The sequence below is a fragment of the Lepus europaeus genome, chromosome 7 (assembly GCF_033115175.1).
Source record: "Lepus europaeus isolate LE1 chromosome 7, mLepTim1.pri, whole genome shotgun sequence".
NCBI lineage: Eukaryota > Metazoa > Chordata > Mammalia > Lagomorpha > Leporidae > Lepus > Lepus europaeus.
In genome coordinates this window covers 9198898-9223054 of record NC_084833.1, presented here as the reverse complement: position 1 = coordinate 9223054, position 24157 = coordinate 9198898, and positions in this window count along the sequence as shown.

Sequence of the window (24157 nt, the reverse complement as noted above, 5' to 3'; positions counted from 1 at the left end):
TAGCAGACACTTGTACTGTTTGTGTGATCCCTTTGACTCGTAGACCTATCAGAGCCATCAATTGTGAACTGAAATTGATCACTTGGACTAGTGAGATGGCATTGGTACATGCCACCTTGATGAAATTGTATTGGAATCCCCTGGCACATTTCTAACTCCATCATTTGGGGCAAGTCTGATTGTGCATGTCCCAAATTGTGCATCTCCTCCCTCTCTTTTTCCACTCTTAAATTTAACAGGGATCACTTTTCAGTTAAAATTTAAACACCTAAGAATAATTGTGTGTTAATTACAGAGTTCAACCACTAGTACTAGAATAACAACTACAAGAAAAACAACAAATACTAAAAAGGATAAAGTATTACATTGTACATCTAGAGTCAGGACAAGAGCTGATCAGGTCATTGTTTCTTATAGTGTCCATTTCACTTAACAGGTTTCCCCTTTTTGATTTAGTTCTTCTTTTTCAAGGTCCTTATTGTGATTTTTCACAAATAACATCTCTCCCAAACATACATGATTTTACTCAAAAGGAAACTTAGATAAGTTTACTTTGTTGCAAGTAAATTTAATTTCCTTTAAAAAAGAGGCCTTCACAAAGTTCATGGAAAATGCATATACTGAAAATGCAATAATTTTAAAATTTTTGCAGGAAAATAATAGTTTATTTCCATCTTCCACAAATGTTTAATTGGCCCTAATGTTCTACAAAGAATTTTCCTATTATCTTCCTAGAATCCAGATCAAATGCATGTTATGTTTCAACTTTTGAAGTATTTTACCAATTTAATGATTTTGAGATTATGGGATAATTTAAAATTATATGCATTTATATGTATTTTGATATATGTGTTTACAGGGAAATGCCTAATTCAAGCTAAATTGCATGCACCAACTCACATACTAATACATTTTGGTTAGGAAAGCATTGAAAATATAATTTCTGAGCAATTTACTTGAAACTATTCAAGAGATGATGAATGGTAAAGAATTCAATATCACAGGACTTATTGTACAATATGAAGTTATGGAAGATGAAGTGGGAAATGAATTGGACAAAATCCCATGAATTATGAACCAGGACTGTTCTGAGCAAACTGGATATGGTCACTTGTCAAATAGAAGATCCTATCATCTATCATCAGTTAAATGAAATAGGGCACTGAGAGACAACAGAACTTTCCCAGGACACAGAGAGGGAACCAGGATGTGACCCAGGTGATTTAGCTCTAGGCACTGACCAACCTTACTTATCTCCTTATCATGTCCTTGGAAAATACACATCAGGACTCAAATGATCACTGTGTCCTTTATTACACTGTGTGAACCCTGGGTAAATTTTGGCAGAAGCTCTGGAATTTTCTTTTTTTAAAAAAAAATTTATTTATTTATTTATTTGAAAGTCAGAGTTACACAGAGAAAGGGGAGGCAGAGAGACAGAGAGAGGTCTATCATGCAATGGTTCACTCTCCAATAGGCCGCAATGGCCAGAACTGTGCCAATCAGAAGCCAGGAGCTTCCTCTGGGTCTCCCACGTGGGTGCAGGGGCCCAAGGACCCGGGCCATCTTCTACTGCTTTCCCAGGCCACAGCAGAGAGCTGGATTGAAAGTGGAGCAGCCAGGTCTTGAACTGGCGCTCACATGGGATGCCGGCTCTACAGGCCAGGGCGTTGATCTGCTGCGCCACAGTGCCGGCCCCCCCTGGAAATTTCTGCTTGAGACCTTTGCCCCCTGTGGACTCCTCTCCTCCTCTGTTTTGTTTCAGGCACTCTGGGTTGAAATACTTAGCTCATTGATTACACCATATCAACAACCTCTGATATCTTCTGCTTTTGCCTCCCCCAGCATCTCCAGAGACTCCCCAGTCTCCAAATCTCATGTATCTTCATAAACAAATCTCAAATGACTTTTAGGATCCTAGTAGCTGGCTCCGTCTTCTGAGTCCATGCTCTTTGGGAGTGTGGAATATACACAATTTTTGTTGGCATTTGACATCATACAGCAGCTGCTTAATAAACAATCTCGCAGTTGTACAGTGAGCAGAGTTTGACATTGTAGAGTCCATTGGGAATGTTACTTGTTTTATTTTCAGATCCATCAAGAGAGAAGAGCTCATTTATTCTGAATCTTTAGTAAATGTTTGGATCAAATTCAACACTAAAACTAAACTTCAGTGTGGCATCCTGAGCACTAACACCTCCTTTGCACTTTCCTTGCTGAGGAAGTTGGGGTCAGAGAGGAGGGAGGCAGGTGAGGAGAGGAGGAGGTTGGAAAATGGGTCAACCAGGGCCTCGGTTTCCCTTTTCTTCTGAAATGATGTTTACCATGACATGACCTAACCTGGTTGAAGATAATGATCTGGAACCATGAGGTATATTGGGAAGTAGAACCGGGTTCATGTATCAGCCCCTGGTTGATCCTCCTTGGTTCTTTCTCCAAAACTGTGACCTTTACTCAATATGACATTTCCCTACAACGTTTCATATGAACTTACTCTGGTCCACACGTTACTGTTCATTTTCTAACTAGATCAACTCCATTAAGTTGGTATTTTTTTTTCCTTCCAATGACGAGATGATGCTTCTAGATATATTGCTTCCACAGTTGTGAACATAGATTTTAGGTGGATTAGAAAATGTATGTAAAGGAACCAACAGCCAGACTTTTCCCTGCTAGAGCAATGAGTCTGTACTGAATCACATTGACTCCACACATCCATGTGCTGTGAACTGGACATGGCTTTGGTTGTCACAGATGTATAGCAGTGGGTGTGCCTATGACAGCAAGTCTGTGGGTGACCCAGTTGCTGCAAAAATATCCCCTAATCACATGTCAGGCTCACACCATAAAAAATTATCCATCTTTCTTGCATAAAAATCCAAGCTTGAAAGCACTGTCCAGAGATTTTCCCAAAAGTGTTCTCTCCTCTGAGCAATGAGGAGACGTGCTAAGGAGACTCACAGTCAGTTGATTGACAGTAGGGCCCCAGCATTATGGGGTGCAGGCAGGTATATGGCTTTCTGTCTCCAGTGTGCTGAGATCAGCCTTATGTCCAGGCCTCTGTCCAGGCTGCACCACATACTTGAAGAGCTTTACTTCCTGATCCGTGTCATTCTCTTCTAGGTCCTTGTCTGTGCCACTGAATCACCACTTCTTCAAAAACATCTTAGTAGGCATAAGAACAATCCAGGTCTTATCTCAGCAATGTTTTGAAAATAGTCAGCAAAACATGAAAACTGTTAAATATGAGTCATTAGATGAAAGTGACCTAACTAGCCTGTTTAATCTTTTTTTTTTTAATTTATTTGACAGGTACAATTATAGACAGTGAGAGAGAGAGAGACAGAAAGAAAGGTCTTCCTTCCATTGGTTCAACCCCATCATGGCTGCTACAGTCGGAACTGCATTGATCCGAAGCCAGGAGCCAGCTTCTTCCTCTTAGTCTCCCATGCTGTGCAGGGGCCCAAGCACTTAGGCCATCCTCCACTGCCTTCCCGGGCCACAGCAGAGAGCTGGACTGGAAGAGGAGTAGCTGGGACTAGAACCGGGGCCCATACGGGATGCCGGCACTTCAGGCAGAGGGTTAACCAAGTGAGCCACGGCGCCCACCCCCTGTTTAATCTTTATAAAATTAAACATAAAATGGTTACTTTTATGTGCTAGCAATGGACCAGAAGATTCTAAAATTTAAAAACCAATAAGCATTTTTAAAGCTTTTTTTTTATTTGAAAGAGTTACACAGAGAGAAAAGGAAAGGCGGGGGTGGAGGGTCTTCTATCCACTGGTTCACTCCCTTAGTGACCACAATGGCCAGAGCTGTGCCAATACAAAGCCAGGAGCCAGGAGCTTCTTCCAGGTCTCCTACATGGATGCAGGGGCCCAAGGACGTGGGCCATCTTCTACTGCTTTCCAGGCCATAGCAGAGAACTGGATAGAAAGTGGAGCAGCCAACCGGAACCCATATGGTATGCCGACACTACAGGCGTTGGCTTTACCCAGTATGCCACACACAACACTTGGCCCCAATAATCATTTTAAATAACATCAGGAAAATACAGAAGTATCTGCACTTAAGTATAAGTAATTTTTCTATACAGAAAACTACAGAACACTGATGACAGAATTTACAAATATCAAAAAAGGAGCGATATACTATGTTCATAAATTGGAAGGCTTAATATTGCTAAGATGTTATTTCTCCATAGATTTTTTTTTATTTAAGGTAAACAGATTTCCTAAACTTTTATATACAGATTTAGAGACATGGTGATACCTCCACCCTGCCCTCCTCCCTCTCACACACATTCCTACCCTTCCTTCTCCGGCCTTGTTTAGTCTTATGTTTTTAAGTGTCTTTTAAATCATTCATACGCAGTGTGTTTGTGAGTATTTCTAGGAGGATCAAAGCAGCAGCTAGAGCCAGGACTTGGCAGCAGGGCTGGCTGAAGTGTGAAGTTCTGCTGTGCTGCCGTTCCCATGCTTACTCCTTGGCTCCCTCTCCTTCCCTGTGTCGCCCACACTTCTGGGCCCACAAGTACACTTTAATTTTTAAAAAGATTTTTATTCATTTATTTGAGAGGTAGATTTACAGAGAGAAAGAGAGACAGAGAGAAAGGTATTCCACCCACTGGTCTGCTCTATGAATGGCTGCAAAGGATAGAGCTGAGCTAATCAGAAGCCAGGAGCCAGGAGCGCAGGTGCCAAAGCACTTGGGTCACCTTCCACTGCTTTCCCAGGCCACAAGCAGAGAGCTGGATTGGGAGAGAGGCAGCTGAGATAAAAATCAGTGTACATATGTGATGCTGGCACCACAGGCGAAGGTTACCCCACTATGTCACAGCAGCAGTCCCCCTCCTTATTTAATTTTGACATTGTTTCTACAAGCAGAATGCCCGTGCGACTTATGTAAAATTTCCAAAATAAAAAGGGACATTAAATATAAGGTATGGAAGAAAAATGAACACCATGACTGTCCTGAGAAAACTGGGGTGTGAGGTCATCTCACTTGAAAGTGAGCACAGAATCTCATCCCAGTACAAAAATGGGACACAAATATTAGCCCAGTCTTCTGCCAGGACAAAACTAATAAGAAGTAGGCGTGTTGTCTCCAGAGCTTTCATAGAACTATGATCAGGCTTTCCCGGAAAGACAATGGAAAATACGATCAATGTTCACATTTCATAAGCCGCACACCTTAACTTATTCCTGAGATTAAAAATAGAAAGGAAAAAGGAGAAATGTGAGGTCAGTAATGCTGCTCCTAGAGATGACAATTCAAGACAACACATTGTCAATATTTTTTAAAGGTATTTTTGGTTATTTGAAAGCAAAAACATGCAAAAATTAAACAAAACAACCCAAACAGTGTGTGTGTGCAATTAGGACACAGATCTACTAAGCTATCACAAACCAAAGGGGAAGGGCTGTGGAAGCACTGCGTTCAGCGTTTTTCCAGCGGGGTTCATGACTCATGAACTTTCAGCCCTGAAATGAGCACGTGTGGGCATTTTCACCTGAACTCCACAATCTCACAGCAGGGACAGAGAGACTGAGACCCCCGTTATCATCAGATTTCCTGACAAAGACACAGGGTAGTGCTGCAAGTTCACTGGGACGTGCAGGAGACAAAGCAGCAAGGCTGCTTGCCCACAATCTGGTAAGGAATTCACTAGTAGTGGGCTCCTGGATGTGCAGGAGCTGGTCGAGAAGCCCAGCCTGCCACCACCTGTTCTCACAGAGGATGGGCCCGGTTCCCTCCGTCATTGCTGTGTCTACATTCAGCAGTCCCGACACTCCTACATGGAAATCTCCAGAGGGGCCAGTGCCTTGGCACAGTAGGTTAATCCTCTGCCTGAGGCGCCGGCATCCCATCTGGGTGCGGATTCTTGTCCCGGATGCTCCTCTTCCAGTCCAGCTCTCTGCTGTGGCTTGGAAATGCAGTAGAAGATGGCACAAGTGCTTGGGCCCCTGCACCTGCATGGGAGACCTGGGAGAAGAACCTGGCTCCCAGCTTCAGATTGGTGCAGCTTCAGCTGTTGCGGCCATTTGGGGAGTGAACCAATGGGAGGAAGACCTTTCTCTCTGTCTCTCCCTCTCATTATCTGTAACTCTACCCCTCAGGAGGCAGTAGAGCTTGGGCTTTCGAGTTCCTTGCCAGGACCAGGCTGCTGTCCTCAGAATACTGTGAGGAACATGGCATCCAGTCTGGTGACCTGAGAGTGAGGAGCAGCTCCAGGGACCAGGACACTTGGTGGACCTGAGGTTAACTCAGCAGGTTTTCTGGTGCCATAGGACATGTGACCTGGGATACCATGAACAAGGCACCATCAAGAAGATCCTTTACTACCTGGCACCCCATACAACAGCAGGCTGACCTCATTCATGACTGAGAATGAATAGAACCTCCATGCATAAAGCAGATAAAAATTACCGGTATTTTTAAATAAGTTTTCTGTTTGCAAGAGTCATCTCATCCGTGCATCTCTTCACTTCCAATTTAGCCTCAACAGATTCTGGAGATGCGTTATATTTGGCAAGAGATATACTGAGGGCAGACTCACTGACTCATGAAGGCTTTGCTTCCAGCGGCAAAGTCTGAACAGGCCAGTGTGTCAGCTGGAGAACAAGAACAGGAACAAATATTTTATGTGACAAGTCTTCCTTCTGCCTGTGGCTCTTGGATATTAGAGGCCGGATCCCCAGGCTTTCCTCTTTCTAGCCCATCCTTGTGTAAATGTCATGGAAACGCACAGAGATTTTAATTTACTTGAGTTTACACAGCACGGTGGAGAACTAAGAGTCAAAAAGGACTTTCTCCATCACTAACTCCATTTTCTTTTTGTTTTTGTTTATTCTCAAAGAGACCCACCACTTTTTTTTTATTTATTTATTTGTTTGAAAGGCAGAGTTACAGAGAGGCAGAGAGAGAAAGAGAGAGAGAGAGAGAGAGAGAGAGAGAGAGAGAGAGAGAGAGAAGGAGGGAAAAGTCTTCCATTTGCTGGTTTACTCCCCAGATGGCCACAATGGCCAGAGCTACGCCTATCCTAAGCCAAACACCTGGGGCTTCTTCTCAGTCTCCCATGTGAGTTCAGGGGCCCAAGGACTTGGGCCATCATCTGCTTTTTTCCCAGGTCATAACAGAGATCTGGTTTGGAAGTGGAGTGGCTGGGATTGGAACTGGTGCTCATATGGGATGCTGGCACTGCAGGCAGTGGTTTTACCCGCTATACCACAGCACCGGCGCCAAACCCACTATTTTACAAAGTTCCTGTTGTCTGTGGAAATTCCCTTTGCTGGATTTGAAAAAACTCAGTTGTGTCAGTCATGGGTTCTGGAGAAGACGAATTTTTGGAAATACAAATTGGAAGTAAAGGAGGAGCCACAGTCAGTACAGATGAAGCAGTGAGAGTAAATCTGGAGAAGAGCAGGTGAAGTATTTACTGTGCGGGTGTGGGATATTCTGGGACTAAATATGAGGAATTCTGATTATGCCATTGGATGCCGAAAAAACTAAAACCTAAAGTTCAAATAGAGAGAATCATTCATTCCAAACAAGGGAGCTTCTGCAATAAATTGTGATTTGCTATTTTATCATAGAGGGATGTCTACATTCCGTCTAGAAGATGAACAGAGAGGATTTTATCTTATCCCTGCCCTACCAGTATAGTGTAATTCTTGAAGAACTGTTTTTATTCATCTGGATCCCCTAATCCATTAAACCTTTTGAATAAACCCTGCACACGTATTTAGAGAGCTAGAGACAACTGGATCTTCTTGGAGTGGGAGATCTACAGAGGTCATTCCTGCTATAACAAGCTGTGAGTGTTAATTTATGACATACTAATTTGTGGGCTCCTTTAACCCCTGAATGTCTGTGGGAAGGAAAAAAATCTGATTACTACCAATATTGTCTTCATGACTACAGCTGAACCCTTGACATCATTAATCTCACCGAATTCTCCCTCTTTGTGTTAGTTAAAACATGAGGGATAAGAAGGACTGTAAAAGGTTTGACATTTGCACAACCAAAACACTGAAAAGTGACCAAGCCCAGAGTCATATTCAAACTCCTACAATAGTTTACTGCTACAGGACCTCCTATGCCAGTCACTCTTCAGAAATTTTCTGCAATGATTTTCTTGTCAAAATTACTAGGTATTGATCAAGTGGATAAAGATCTTTAGATTATCAGAAGTTATCTTATTAAACCATCTGATGACTTTAGAACTGTGATCTGTTCCAGATCCCATTTCAACCTCAAATAGGATACTTGTGTGGAGAAAGGCCTTGCCATATTCTTCAAAAATTAAACTCACCCCCATAGCTCAAAGGCCCAGAGTGACCAACAGAAGAGACATAAAGAGCTTCATGGCGCTGTATTTTGCTTTGAGTTCTCAGATTTAGGCAACTGTGAGCGACTTATCCTCCACTGCTGGAACTGTACAGCACAGGAGTCCAGATTTATTTGAACCTAGTGAGTATCTCTGATCCTGACCACAGAGGAATGAGGCAGGTCACAAGGCTCAACTTCCAGTGTTTCTTACTGATGGAAGGCAGATGACAAGCATCAGTGTCCATCCCCACCTCTCCCTCAGTCTGCACCAAAGAACATCTTGAGGGAAATTGCCATGTCTTTGGTTATAGGATCACAGATACACAGAAGATTCCATGTTGCTCTTCATCAGCCCGTGTGACATCTCACTTGGTATGTTTCACTTGCCCACTGAAAGATTCCCTCTCCCTTTTGTCTCTTTGCATCACTACTTTACCCACACAACTACCTTACAACACGGCTGAAATACCTCACTTGGGGAGTCTTGCTTTGTGTGAAAACTACTATCACTCTTGTCCTAGATCCTCATTCCTCTCATCACCAGATTTTTAAGGGTGTTGTGTAGATATTACAAATGTTCACATCTTCCTTTCAGAAAGCCCAAGTCTAGGGAGTAATGTCAGCAAGAAGGTACAGTGGAGAGTTCTGGAGGCTCCCACACCTCACATACTTGGACATATAGTGATAATTCCTAGTCTCATATCATTTGAGAAATATTAGAAATGATTTCAAAGGCTTGTGTGTCCTAGAAGCCATAAATTTAGTCTCAGCAAAATAGTTTCTGGGTACCTTTGCACAGGATGCCCTGTAACTGCTTCAACACCATAGATATGGAAGGTCCTCCCAGCTTCACTCAGACCATGGAAGGCATCAGGCCTCATGTCCAGTGCCTCAGTATTTCCCAGATACTTGCAAAGCAGAATGTCTACTATCTTGAGAGCACTGGGCCTATAGTGAGTTTCAGACACTCTATTGACCCAGGTGATAGTAGATGTAGTGACTTTGGCTGGTAGAGAATATTGATCTTTGTTTGTGTTCATCATGTAGAAAGCCTGTCAAAAAAAAAGGAAGAAGAAAGCTTCTACTTTGGAGCTTGTGGTCCTCCAGGAGAAATAGTTGATCCATACTCCAGCCCCCAGATTCCCTCAGTTAATGAAGCCAACAGAAAGCTGTGAATGATGATAACCATACCACACGTTGAATAAAAATGATGGACAATATAAGAAAGATGAGAAGTTGCCACAGGAAAGGAGGAGGAGGGACAAGTAGACACAGCACAAGGCATTTTAGGACAGTGACACTGTTGTCTGTGATTCCATAATGTTGAGTAGAATCCAATATCCATTGGCTCAAATGTATAAACATGTAAAATGGAGAAAATGGTAATGCCAGAAATGATGTTTTGGTCATGTTAATATTACATTTTTATGGTTGTGCACATAAGGGTCTTAGCAGACCACTCACAGATCATAACTTTACAGCAACAGTGGGCTAGCATGACAAGCAGGAGAGACACAGACATACTCATTATGGTTTATTTTGCCTTGAGTATTCACTTTAATAAAACTACAAGGGGGACGTTATGTCAAAGAGGGTTCAGCTGCCTCTTGTAAGTCACATCCCAAATTGAATACTCAGTCATGTCCCTATACTCAACTTCTCTTCCAGATACCTGCTAATGCATCCTAAGAGGTAGCAGATGATGCTCAAATGCTTGCACATCTATCACCCACTAGGTACACACAAATAAGATTTGGGCTCCTGATTTCAGCCTGGCCCAACCTTGGTAGCTGCAAGCATTAGGAAACTGAACCAGTAGGTGAAGGATTGTTTGTGCGTGTGTGTGTTGGGGGGGGTATGGCTTTACTTTTTTTTTTAAGATTCTTTTTTCTTTTTTTGATAGGTAGTTATATAGCAAGGACGAAGGGAGGGAGAGAGGCAGAGGGAGAGGGAGAGTGAGAGAGAGAGAGAGAGAGAGAGAGAGAGATTTTCTATTTGTTGGTTCACTCATTCAATGCCACAAGGCCAGGCCTGAGCCAGGCCACTAGGAGCCAGGAGTTTCTCCTGGACCTCCCACATGGGTATGGGAGCCCAAGAACTTGGGCCATTTGTCACTGCTTTCATTCTTTCTTTCTTTTTTTTTTTGCTTCTTGTATTTCCAATTTATTGTGCATCATTTATCTAAAAAAATTGGAGAGGAGAGGAAGGAATGAAAATGTAGGCTGCTTATATGCATAAAATATTTGGAAGGATTCACAGGAAACTGAAAACATTTTCCTTAAAATTGAGAACTGGCAGTGAGAGGGACTGTGTATATTTTTGGACACTTTGAATTTTTAACATTGAGATTTATTTATTACAATAAAAAAGTAAATAGTAAAGCAAACTAATTTCTTCACACCTTTACTAGCAGTCTTTCAAGAATTTTTGTCAATCTGATCAGAGAACAAGCTCCTCACTTAATTTGCATTTTCTGGATTACAATTGAGGTTGACCTGTTTTTATATCTTTATTAGCTATTAGTATTTTACCTCTTGGAATTGCCTATTCACATCCTTCATGTCACTGCTTTCTGAGACACAAAGCTGTACATTGGAAATTTATATTCATTAAATAAAAGTTAAAAAAAGACACAGTAGCAGGGAGCTGGATGGGAAGGAGGACATCCCGTTCTTGAGCCAGCTCCCAAATGGGAAGCAGGCATCATAGGTGGAGGCTTAACTTGCTACAACAGAACCCCAGCCCCATCTGCATTTCAAGATGTGGGGAAAATGATTCTTTTTTGTTTTTTGCTTGTTTTTTTTAAACTTTTATTTAATGAATATAAATTTCCAACATATGGTTTATGGATTACAATGGCTTCTCCCCCCCATAACTTCCCTCCCACCCGCAACCCTCCCCTCTCCAGCTCCCTCTCCTCTTCCATTCACATCAAGATTCATTTTCAATTACCTTTATATACAGAAGATCAATTCAGTATATATTTGTAGGCAGCCTATGGGCAAATCAAGGCCAGTCTTGGCTTGTGGAGTTCTTGGGATAAGAAAGTCACATACCCCCATCCTGAAGGAAGAATCAAGAACGCTCTGTTAGAATTGTCTGTGTTACCAGAGGCCCTATAAGTTGCTTACGTTTTTTGTTATCTTTTGTGCTTCTTTGTGCTCCTTTGTGATGGTTATGTATAAATACCGCCAAGACATTGGAATAAATGAGCCTTGATCAGCTTTGTTGCCTTGGCTCCATTCTCTGCGATCTCTTGTCCCTCTTTTCAGTCCCTCTCCCTCCCTTAGGTTCTGTTCGACTGGTGCGGATGGCCCACACATACATTAGGTAAAGATTTTAACAGTTTGCACCCACACAGAAACACAAAGAGAAAAATACTGTTTCAGTACTAGTTATAGCATTAATCCACAACATACAGAACATTAAGGACAGAGATCCTACATGAGGAGTAAGTACATAGTGACTCCTGCTGTTGACTTAACAAATTGACACTCTTGTTCATGGAGTCAGTAATCACCCGAGGCTCTTGTCATGAGTTTCCAAGGCTATGGAAGACTTTTGAGTTTGCCAACTCTGATCATATTTAGACAAGGTCATGGTCAAAGTGGAAGTTCTCTCCTCCCTTCAGTGAAAGGTACCTCCTTCTTTTGATGAACTGTTCTTTCCACTGGGATCTCACTCGCAGAGATATTTCATTTAGGTCCTCTTTTTTTTCCAGAGTATCTTGGCTTCCCATTTGGATTTTTTCTTTTGAAAAATGTCTATTAAGGTCCTTGACCCATCTCTTAAGTGGGTTGTTTGTTTTGTTGTTGTGGAGATTCTTGATCTCTTTGTAGATTCTGTTTATTAATCCTTTATATGTTGCACAGTTTGCAAATATTTTTCCCCATTCTGTCGGTTGCCTCTTCACTTTAATATATCTATTAAATAAACCGGTGCCCTATAATTAGGTACTTATACATTTATAATAGTTACATCTTCCTGTTGAATTGAACCCTTAATCATTATATAGTGCCCCTCTTTGTCTCTGTTAACAGTGTTTGTGTTAAAGTTTATTTTGTCTGATATTAATATGGCTACACTTGCTTTTTTTTTTTTTTTTGGTTTCTGTTGGCATGGGATATCTTTTTCCAACCTTTCACTTTAAGTCTGCATGCATCTGTGTTGGAAAGTTGTGTTTATTATAGGCAGCAAATAGATGGGTTTTGCTCCTTAATCCATTCAGCCAGTCTGTACCTTTTAACTGGAGAGTTGAGTCCATTAAGGTTCAACGTGACTATTGATAAGTAGTAACTTTGCCCTGCCGTTTTCCCAAAGATATTTTCTAGTCTATGTTTTGAGCTTCCTATGATCTTTTACTGGTAGGTTTTCTTCCTTTAACTTCTTTCATATTGATGGCTCTGTTTCTGTGTGTAGCACATCCTTAAGCATTTTTTGCAGGGCTGGAAGAGTGGCGAGAAATTCTTTTAATTTCTGTTTGCTATGAAAGGTCTTTATTTCATTTCATTCACAAATGAGAGCTTTGCAGGATATAATATTCTGGGCTGGCAGTTTTTCTCTCTTAGTACCTGGGCTATATCTCGCCATTCCCTTCAAGCTTGTAGGGTTTCTGATGGGAAGTCAGCTGTGAGTCTAATTGCAGATCCTCTGAGAGTAATCTGACATTTCTCTCTTGCACCTTTTAGGATCTTTTCTTTAGGTTTCACTGTGGTGAGTTTGATTACAACGTGTCATGGTGAGGATCTCTTTTGGTCATTTTTTTTAGGGGTTCTATGAGCTTCATGTACTAGGATGTCTCTGTCCATCTCCAAACCTGGGAAATTTTCTGCTAGTATCTCACTAAAAAGGCCTTCTAATCCTTTCTCCCTCTCCATGCCTCCAGGAACTCCTAGAACCCGAATGTTGGGTTTTTAAATAGTATCCTGTAGATTCCTGACAATATTTTTTAGATTTCTAATTTCCTCTTCTTTTCTTTTTTTTTTTAATTTTTGACAAGGAGAGTGGACAGTGAGAGAGAGACAGAGAGAAAGGTCTTCCTTTTGCCGTTGGTTCACCCTCCAATGGCTGCCGCAGTAGCGCGCTGCGGCCGGCGCACAGCACTGATCCGATGGCAGGAGCCAGGAGCTTATCCTGGTCTCCCATGGGGTGCAAGGACTTGGGCCATCCTCCACTGCACTCCCTGGCCACAGCAGAGAGCTGGCCTGGAAGAGGAACAACCGGGACAGGATCGGTGCCCTGACCAGGACTAGAACCTGGTTTGCCGGCGCCGCAAGGCGGAGGATTAGCCTAGTGAGCCGCGGCGCCAGCTTCCTCTTCTTTTCTTTGGTTTGACTTTATACTTTTCTGTTCTCTGTCTTCTAAGTCCAATATTCTCTCTCCTGCCTCACTGATTCTGTTTTTAAGGCGCTCTAATGTGTTTGTCATTTGATCTATTGAATTCTTCATTTCATTATGATTTCTCATCACTATCACAGTTTCATTATCTACTAGTTTCTGCATTTCATTTTGATTCCTCCTTAAGATTTCATTTTCACAAGAGAGATTTTCTATCCTGTCCAGTAAGGATTTCTGTAGTTCAAGAATTTGTTTTTGAGAACTTCTTAATGTTCTTATCAATTTTTTGAGATCCGTTTCTTGCATTTCTTCTATCTCATCATCTTCATAATCTTGAATTGGAGTGTCTTGTTCATTTGGGGGCATCATAGTGTCTTCCTTGTTCTTGTTTCCTCGATTTCTACGTTTGTTGTTTGGCATATTGGAGATATTCTTTGGTTTCTTTGCTGTAGTGGTTTTTCTCGTTATACTATTGCTCTAGATTAAGTGGACTGTCTGCTTTTCATGGATCCTTAGAGGCTGTCATGGTGTGGTTCTTCAGGGTTAAGGGTGTGCTAAAGGTCACTCACTCAGGTTGTTCTCTCCCTAGCTCACACGCAAGCTCTCTCTTTTTTTTCTCGGAAGGGATGTAATTCCTCACAGCTGAGTGGAATTGAGGATAGTCAATGTATGAAATCTGGCTCCTGTGAGTATCCGTCTGCTCTACCCCAAGGATCACACAAAGGGTCTATGCAGCCCTCAGTGTGGTCTCAAATTTCTCTGCAGTCTCCCACTGGGTTGCCAAGGTTACCGAGTTTGTTTACTCTTTGAGTTCTCTCACCCACCCTCAGATTTTCACAGTCTCAGTTCGTTAGCTCCACACCTTGACTTGGTCCTAACCTCCTGTTATTTCTCCCCACCAGAGTCAGGTTTTTCTGCTTGGCTGATGGCGGGCACCACTTTACCTATGTCCAAAATGGCGCCTGCTCTTTGTCTTGCTCGGCTTTGTAAGGTCTGTGGAGAGAGAGGCTCACATCCGTGCTGGTCCCCCTTATTTATTCGTTTTTTTCTCTCCTCCAGTCAATCTGGTGAACTTTCCCCAGCAGGGCTTCAGGCCTCGTTCCCTCTAGGCTCTTTCTGCTGTTTCCCTGCCAATGTCTCAGGTTGTTGAGGTTTTTGTCTCCCCCCTTCCAGCACTGGTGCACAGACTCTTTGGCTGAGCCTCCAAGCCGTGGGTGTCCTTGCTCTCCCTGTAGGTCCTCCGTGTCACATCCACTAGATGCGGAAGAGTTTCTCTGCAACTTTTTTCCCGAGCCTTTTCTTGAGACTAAAATAACTCCACTTTTATTGACCTATCTTTTCCCAGACTATCAGTGTGTGCCCTCACTCAAAAATGATTATTTTAAAAAGAAAACCGGTAGAAAGAACGGGCCATCAAAGAAGGAGGTACCTTTCTCAGAAGGGAGGAGAGAACTTCCACTTTGACTATGACTTTGTCTAAATAAGATCAAAGTCAGTGAACTCAAAAGGCTTCCATAGCCCTAGAAACTCATGAGAAGAGCCTAGGGAGATTAATGACGCCATAAACAAGAGTGTCAAATTGTTAAGTCAACAACAGGAGTCACTGTGCACTTTCTCCTCATGTAGGATCTCTGTCCTTAATGTGTTGTTCAATGTGAATTAATGCTATAACTAGTACTGAAACAGCACTTTACACTTTACGTTCTGTGTGGGTACAAACTGTTGAAATCTTTACTTAATATATACTAAACTGATATTCTGTATATAAAGATAATTGAAAATGAATCTTGATGTGAATGGAATGGGAGAGGGAGTGAGAGATGGGAGGGTTGCAGGTGGGAGGGAAGTTATGGGGGGAAAAAGCCATTGTAATCCATAAGCTGTACTTTGGAAATTTATATTTACTAAATAAAAGTTAAAAAATTCAAAAAAGAAAACCATAAGGAATCTATACACAACTCCAGGAACTGTGGAACCATGGTAGAACCAAGTTCTATGTGTAGAGAATGAGCCTCACTGATGCTGCCCGGAGAAGCACACAGCAAGTCCAGGACCTGGCTTCAAGGCCTTTATCTTCAGGGAAGGCTGACACGGTCCATAAGTGCCAGTCCCAACACATACCTGTGTTCTCATAAGACCGGAATCTATGCTCTGTCCACCAAGTATGCATTCACATGTCATAGTAAAGACCACTTGAGACTCAGTTGGATTTTATACATTTAGTCATTGTGTCTTTGTTCAGTCAATGCAGTTGCATTTTTGTAACAGGAGGTTAGGAGCAGGAGACACAGGAAGCTGGGAAATACATTGATTATAAGTGCATGCTCATAAGACCCCACATTGCCCCATCTATGTCTGGGCGACAGCTGATCGGGTGTATTCCGGTTGCATATTCATACAGGATAAACAAGAGCTTTCCTTCAATCACCACCTTACCATCAGGCACCTTAAAACATTGCTGAATTTCTTTACTCAAAGGGAATTGTCTCTGGGAAAAACAACTGCTACACCTGCTGTTGCTGATCTCAATGCTCAACCAGTTTCATTGTCTAAGTGTGACATGGGCACTTTATAGAGTTTCAAATTTTCAACCCTTTAAGATCAAACCTAGGGGTGATGTCAGCAAGAGGAATAGAAGAACATTTTAGAGGCCCCTTTACTTCACAAACGCACAGAGGAGCAGAAAGTCAGAGAAATTTCCTTTGCAGGGAAATAAGAAACAAGTTGAAAGGCTAATGTGGCCGTGGAGAACATAAATGCAGATATTTGAAAAAAGGTAGGATCAGTCTGGACACCCTTGCACAGGATAGCCTGAACTCAGTACAGCACTTCAGATCTTGAAAGACTTCTAAGGTATCAGCTTCACTCAGGCAAGGGGAGGACTCAGCTGCCTATACAGTGCTTCAACTTCTCCTAGATAGCATCACAGGGACTGATTTCCGTGTTGTGTTGGGCATAGGATGGCTCTGGTAACAGCTAATCACCTAGCAGAAAAGGAAGGTAGTGATTTGGGCTGATAGACATCATAAGTCTTTTTTTTAATCTTTTATTTAATGAATATAAATTTTCAAAGTACAGCTTATGGGGAAAAAATTCATCTCATGATCTGGCCAGATGAAGAAACTTTGATCCATGCATCAGGCTACCAAAATTTATCAGATAGGAAGTAAAGCAGCTTCTCCAACCATATATCCTTGGCTTTTTTTTTTGGCAGGCAGAGTGGACAGTGAGAGAGAGAGAGACAGAGAGAAAGGTCTTCCTTTTCCGTTGGTTCACCCCACAATGGCCTCTGCGGCCAGCGTGCTGCAGCCGGTGCACCATGCTGATCCAAAGCCAGGAGCCAGGTGCTTCTCCTGGTCTCCCATGCGGGTGCAGGTCCCAAGCACTTGGGCCATCCTCCACTTGACTCTTGGGCCACAGCAGAGAGCTAGACTGGAAAGGAGCAACCTGGACAGAATCCAGCACCCCAACTGGGACTAGCACCCGGGGTGCTGGTGGCACCACAGGGGGAGGATTATCCTAGTGATCAGCGGCACCAGCTTTTTTTTTTTACCCTTGGCTTTTTTTATTGCTGTCTGCATCTGTTCTGACAGGAAAGTCTCTAAAACCTCCACTTTTATGTGAGAAGAAAAGGGAACATAAGATTCTTGCAATGAGTTTATTGAAATTACATGGGCTTCAGGCTTCAAGAATTGTCCTTCAGACTGATAGTAAAGGTGGAAATAAGGATAAGTTGTGGTTTGTGGCAGTCTGCTGTGCAGTGGGTGACCATAGTCCAGGTTCTTCAGGGCCAAAGTTCTTGTGAGAATTAAAGCGTAGCACAGTAAACACTGTCATTTACTGTTCGTGGCACAACAATATAGACATGTCATCTAGCTTTTCAATGTTATCTTCAAAAATCAAATATTGAAATCTAGACAATTCTCATCATTTTCCCAGTTTTCCAAAACAAGCAACAGTTAAGAAAATTAGCATTGAAAGCAAAATTGGAAACATTTTCCCATTTATTCTGCCACCAAGAAGATATTTACATATGTCCATCAGAGGTTTTTGTGTTCAAACTTCTCCTTTTTTTTCAACTTTTATTTAATAAATATAAATTTCGAAAGCACAACTTTTGGGTTATAGCGGCTTTTCCCCCCAGTAACTTCCCTCCTACCTGCAGCTATCCCATCTCCCACTCCCTCTCCCATCCCATTCTTCATCAAGATTCTTTTTCAATTATCTTTATATACAGAAGATCAACTTGGTATATACTAAGTAAAGATTTCAACAGTTTTACATCCACACAGATATACAAAGTATAAAGTACTGTTTGAGTAGTAGTTTTACCATTAATTTGCATAGTACAACACATTAAGGACAGAGATGCTACATGGGGAGTAGGTGCACAGTGACTCCCATTGTTGATTTAACCATTGACACTCTTATTTATGACGTCAGTAGTTTTCTTTTTTCTGCAAAAGTACTGTTTCTTGAAATTTTCACACAGTACAGATGTTGTTGGTTCTATTTTTGAGTACCTACATATTTGAGCTGTTTCTAAAACCACTTTTCTATAGATAATATTTCTAACCTGAGCTCTGATACATTGCATGATGTTACTGAGTATAGAAAAAGGATATGAACAAGGGCCAGCATTGTGGTATAGCAGGCAAAGCTGCCATTTGTGACACTGACATCCCACATGGGCACAAGTTTGAATTCCAGCTTTTTCACTTTCCATTTAGCTCCCTGTTAATGGTCTGGTAAAGCAGCAGAAGATGGCCCAAGTGCTTTGGCCCCTGGAAGAAACACCTGGCTCCTGGCTTTGGCCTGGCCCTCCAACCCCAGCCATTGTGGCCATTTGGGGGGTAAACCAGTGAATAGAAGTTTCTGTCTCTCTCTCTCTCTCTCTCTCTCTCTCTCTAACTCTATCTTTCAAATAAATCTTTTAAGAAGGCTTTAAACAATAATAAAATCTCAAGATGTCAATTTCAGTCATATATATTACATTTCTTTTGTATTCTACATACAAACTGTAAGTTAAAGAAAACACATGACATTTTTCTTTTTGGGACTGGCCCATTTCACAAAGTATAATGATTTTCAAGTTGCATTAATTTTGTTACAAAAGACCAATTTTGTTCTTTTTATGGCTCAATAGTATTGCATCATGTATTTGTAACACATTTGTTTATCCAGTCATCAGTTGATGGACATCTGGGTTGATTTCATATTTAGCTAATGTGAGTTGAACTGCAATAAATACGGGGTTGTGATTTTGTTATATATTGTCTTGATTTATTTAAGTATGTTCTTTCTATACCTGAGTTACTTAAGGTTTTTATCATGAAAAGATGTTGAATTTTCAAATGTTTTCTCTGCATATATTGAGGTAATATGGATTTTATTCTTCTATTTGTTAATGTGATGTGTCACATTTATTTATTTCCTTATGGTGAAGCACCCCTGCAGCCCTAGGATGAATCTCACTTGGTCCAGGTGAATGAACTTTTTAATGTATTATTGGAACTGATTAGCTAGTATTTTGTTGATGATTTTTAGGATAAGTTCTTGTTGGAATGATTGCTAGACTGTAGCAGTGAAGCCATCTGGGCCTGGCTGTACTTTGTTGGGAGGGTCTTTTTTCCTGATTTAATCTCCATCTTGTTTATTAGTCAATTGACATTCTCTGTATCTTCATGCCTCAATCTTGGTAAATTGTATGGGTCTGTATACTTCTAGATTTTCCAATTGGTTGACATAACAGTTCTTTGAATTTATCCCTGATGATTTTTTTATTTCTCTGGCATCCATCATAACATCTCCTTTTTCACATCCAATCGTCAATTTACATCTTCTCTGATTTTATCAATTTGAATTTTCTCTCTTTTTTGTTAGGACAATGGTTAATGAATTTTTAGAACTTTTTTAATATGAACAACTCTTCATCTCACTGATCTTTTGCATTTTTTTAATTTCAATTTTGTTTTTTCATCTCAAATTTTTATTATTTCTTTTGTTTTATTCATTCTTATTTTCCTACCTTCCCAAGATACATTGCTAGATCATTTATTTGACAGCTTTCTAATTTCTTGTAGTAAGTAATTGTTATGAATGTTCCTCTTAACACTGTTTTTGTTCTTTTTCTGTGTTTTGATATATTGTGTTATCTTATTCATTCATATTAAGGAATGTTTTATTTTCCTTTTGAATTCTTCTATGACTCACTGTTCATTCAGGGACATGTTGGTTCAGTCTCCATGTGTTTGCATATTTCCCAGAATTTAAGTTGTTAATTTTCAGCTTCATTCCATTGTAGTCCAAAAAATACATGGTATGATTTCTTGAATTTGTTGAGACTTGTATCATACAGCATATGATCTACTACAAAAAGTTCCATGCTCTTATGAAGAGAATGTGTATTCTGCAGCTGCAGCATAAAATATTCTGTAGATTGCAATTATAACCATTTGGTCTGTAGTCTAGATTAGCTCTGTTTTGTTGATGTTTTGATCTAGTTGATCTGTCTATCAATGAAAGTGTTGTGCTGAATAAGTACATTATTATTGTATTGGGGCATGTGTCTCGCTTTTCATTTGTTTTAAAAAGCCAGGCGCCCTGTCATTGGGTGCACATACATTTACTATAGTCATATCTCCCTGTAGAATTGATCCCTTAATCATGCATAATACCCTTCTTTGTCCCTTTTTACAGTTTTTGTGTTAAAGTCTGTTTTGTATGATGTTAGGATGGCCTCGCCTGCTCATTTCTTATTTTTGTTTCCATGAAATGTCTTTTCCCATCTTGTTTGTGTTTCCTTTACACTTTTACTGGGAAGCTTTCTGCCTTCACATTCTTTCATGATGCTAATTATCTTTCTCCATTTCTCTGTGTAGCACATTCTTGAGTATCACTTGTAAGGCTGGCCAGGTGGTGACAAATTCTTCCAATTTCTGTTTGTTTTGGAAGTTTTTTGTTTAATCTTCATATAGAAATGGGAGCTTCAGTTGCTACAATATTCTGTTAATATTTCCTTTTCTTCCTCTTTTTTCTTTAAAGGCTGGCAATGTCTCTCTTTTCTCTTCTATCATATGGGGCTTCTTTTTTTTTTTTTTTTTTGGAGGTACGCATATACTTAATCTTTTTCTTTTTTTAACTTTTATTTAATGAATATAAATTTCCAGTGTACAGTTTATGGATTACAATGGCTTCCCCCTCCCATAACTTCCCTCCCACCCGCAACCCTCCCCTCTCCCGCTCCCTCTCCCCTTTCATTCACATCAAGATTCATTTTCAATTCTCTTTGTATACAGAAGATCAATTTAGTATAAAGATTTCAACAGTTTGCACCCACATAGAAACACAAAGTGAAACATGCTGTTTGAATACTAGTTATAGCATTAAATCACAATGTACAGCACATTAAGGACAGAGATCCCACATGAGGAGCAAGTGCACAGTGACTCCTGTTGTTGACCCAACAAATTGACACTCTAGTTTATGGTGCCAGTAACCACCCTAGGCTGTCGTCATGAGTTGCCAAGGCTATGGAAGCCTTCCAAGTTTGCCGACTCTAATCATATTTAGACAAGATCATAAAAGACAGAGTGAGGATAGTAACCAATGATCCTGAGTGGCATTTACCAGGTTTGAAAAATTATACAGCATTAAGTGGGGAAGAGGACCATCAGTACACACAGGTTGGGAGTAGAGCCATGGGTGGTAGAGTAGAGGTTATGATTACAAAGGAATGAGGCCCAAGTGCACTAGACAGGGTCTAGAACAAAGGACAGAGTCATTATTAGAGGAGCTAAGAAAGGTGCTGTCTAAGCTACAAGTAATTTTTCTGATTGAGAGGCAAATAGAACCTGACAGAAGGGGCTTGATAATAATCTGTTGGGCTTTAGGCTTTGTAAGTGAAGAGGCCCAGACCTATCTATCTCTTCACATGGGGTACATCCTAAGGGAGGTGTGAACCTCCTAGGGGAAGGCACCCTCTTGACTTTCATTACTTGGCTGGCCTGGGAGGAGAGCTGGCCAGGTAAAGGCAGGTGGCATCTCTAACAAGAAATTTACAGTTCTGGCTGCAATGTTGCTGACCCTACTTGACCATCCCCTCAGCTGCAGTGGTCACTTTGGAAGTTGGGCTGAGTGAAGGGCTTTTCAGCTTAGAGCCAATAAGATCTGTGGCTCTGACCTGGGCATCCTTCGACTCCAGGGCAGATCCATTTCCAGTGATCCAACTCTTGGCAGAGCTGCCAGGCAGGGCTCTTCACAAGCTGACTTCTGCTGAAGCCCAGGCTTACCACATTGAAAGCACTGCAGTGGACTGGCCTGTTGGGTCTCCTTGAGGGCAGATCACTGTACAGATCAGCCATTAATAGGCCTGCCACCCATTGCTTCTGATGCCGAGCTTTCTTTTCCTCCTGGTTTGTGTTAAAGCAGACCAGAGGATGCAAGTCAAGGGAGTGCCCGTGTCCCATCTCTAATCTTCGGTGGCCTGAACTACAAGTCTATAGTCACAGACATGTTCTGTAGTAGTTTTTCTAAGGTAGACAATGCCCATGAGGAAAATTATATTCTCACTTTAAAACTTTCTTTCCCTTTGGTCTGAAAGGGAGTTTTTTTCTACTTACTGTATACTTCGCTGATGGCGAAGTAAATCTAGCTATGAGATTATAATTTAAGCTCTTATTTTGGGTATGCTATTATTTTTATTTGACAGGTAGAGTTAGAGAGAGAGAGAGAAAGAGAGAGAGAGAAAGAGAGAGAGAGAGAGAGAGAGAGAGAGAGAGAGAGAGAGAGAGAGAAAGGTTTTCCTTCCGTTGGTTTACTCCCCAAATGGTCACCACAGCCACTGTGCTGATCCAAAGCCAGGAGGCAGGTGCTTCTTCCTGTTCTTCCATGTGGGTGCAGGGGCCCAAGCACTTGGGCCATCCTCCACCCTCCTGGCCCACAGCAGAGAGCTGGACTGGAAAGAAGCAACTGGGACTAGAACCTGGCACCTAGAAGGGATGCTGGCACCACAGGCAGAGGAGTAACCAAGTGAGCCATGGCACCAGCCCTACACCATAATTTTATCTAGTCTTCAGTTAATGGACATCTGGGTTGATTCCATTTCTTAGCTCTGGTAAATTGAGCTGAAATTAACATGGGGCTACAGATCACTTTCATATGCTGATTTCTTTTTGTTTGGATAAATTCCCAGTAGTGGGATGGCTGGGTAATATGGTAGGTCTATATTCAGATTTCTGAGGTATCTCCATACTGTCCTCTACAGTGGCTTTACCAGTTTACAATCCCAAACATGAATTAGGGTACTTACTTCCCCACATCCTTACTAGCATTTCTTGTTTGTTGATTTCTTTATGAATACAATCCTGACTGGGGTGAGGTGAAGTTTCATTGTCGTTTTGATTTGCATTTCGTTGATGGCTAGTGATTCTGAACATTTTTTATGTGTCTGTTGGCCATTTGAATTTCCTTCTTGAAAAATACCTGTTCACGTACTTTGCCCATTGCTTTACTGGATTATTTGTTTTGCTGTTGTTGAGTTACTTGCACTATTTATAGATTCTGGATATTAATCCTTTATCAATTGCATAATTTGGAATTATTTCTCCCATTCTGTCATTTGCTTCTTCACTTTGCTTAGTGTTTATTTTGCAGTGCCAAAGCTTTCAACATGATGCAATAACATTTGTCAATTTTTGCTTTGATTCTTTGCTTCTGAGGTCTTTTCCAAGAAGTCTTTGCCTATGCCAATGTCTTGCAGAATTTTCCAAATGTTTTACTCAACTAATTTGATGGTAGCAATCTTTGATTTAGGTCTGTGATCAATTTTGAGTGGCTTTTTGCCTAAGGTGTAATGTGAAGTCTTGTATTTCTGCATTCAGAGATCCATTTTTCCAGAACCATTTGTTGAAGACGCCGTTTTTGATCCAGGGATTGATTTTAGCTCCTTTGTCACAGACAAGTTGGTTGTTGGTAGATGGATTGATTTCTGGAGTTTCTGTTCTGTTACAGTTGTTTACATATCTGATTTTTTTGCCAGTGTAATACTGTTTTGCTTATATCTGCCCTCTCTGCCCTATAATATGTCTTGAAGTCTGGTATTATGATGCCTCAGCCTTTGTTTTTTTGTATAAGATCATTTTAGCTATTTGGGGTCTCTCATGCTTCCATATAAATATTAGCATTGCTTTTATTTCTCATATCTTTTAGGTCTGAGAAGAATATCATTTGTATGATATTCTGTAAATTGCTTTTGAGAATATGGACATTTTAATGATATTGATTCTTCCAATCCATGAATATGGAAGATTTTTCTTTTGTGTGTGTTTGTGTGCATCTTCTTTTTTTATCTTTTTTTTTTTGACAGGCAGAGTGGACAGTGAGAGAAAGAGATGGAGAGAAAGGTCTTCCTTTTCTGTTTATTCACCCTCCAATGGCCACTGTAGCCGGTGCACCACGCTGATCCAAAGCCAGGAGCCAGGTGCTTCT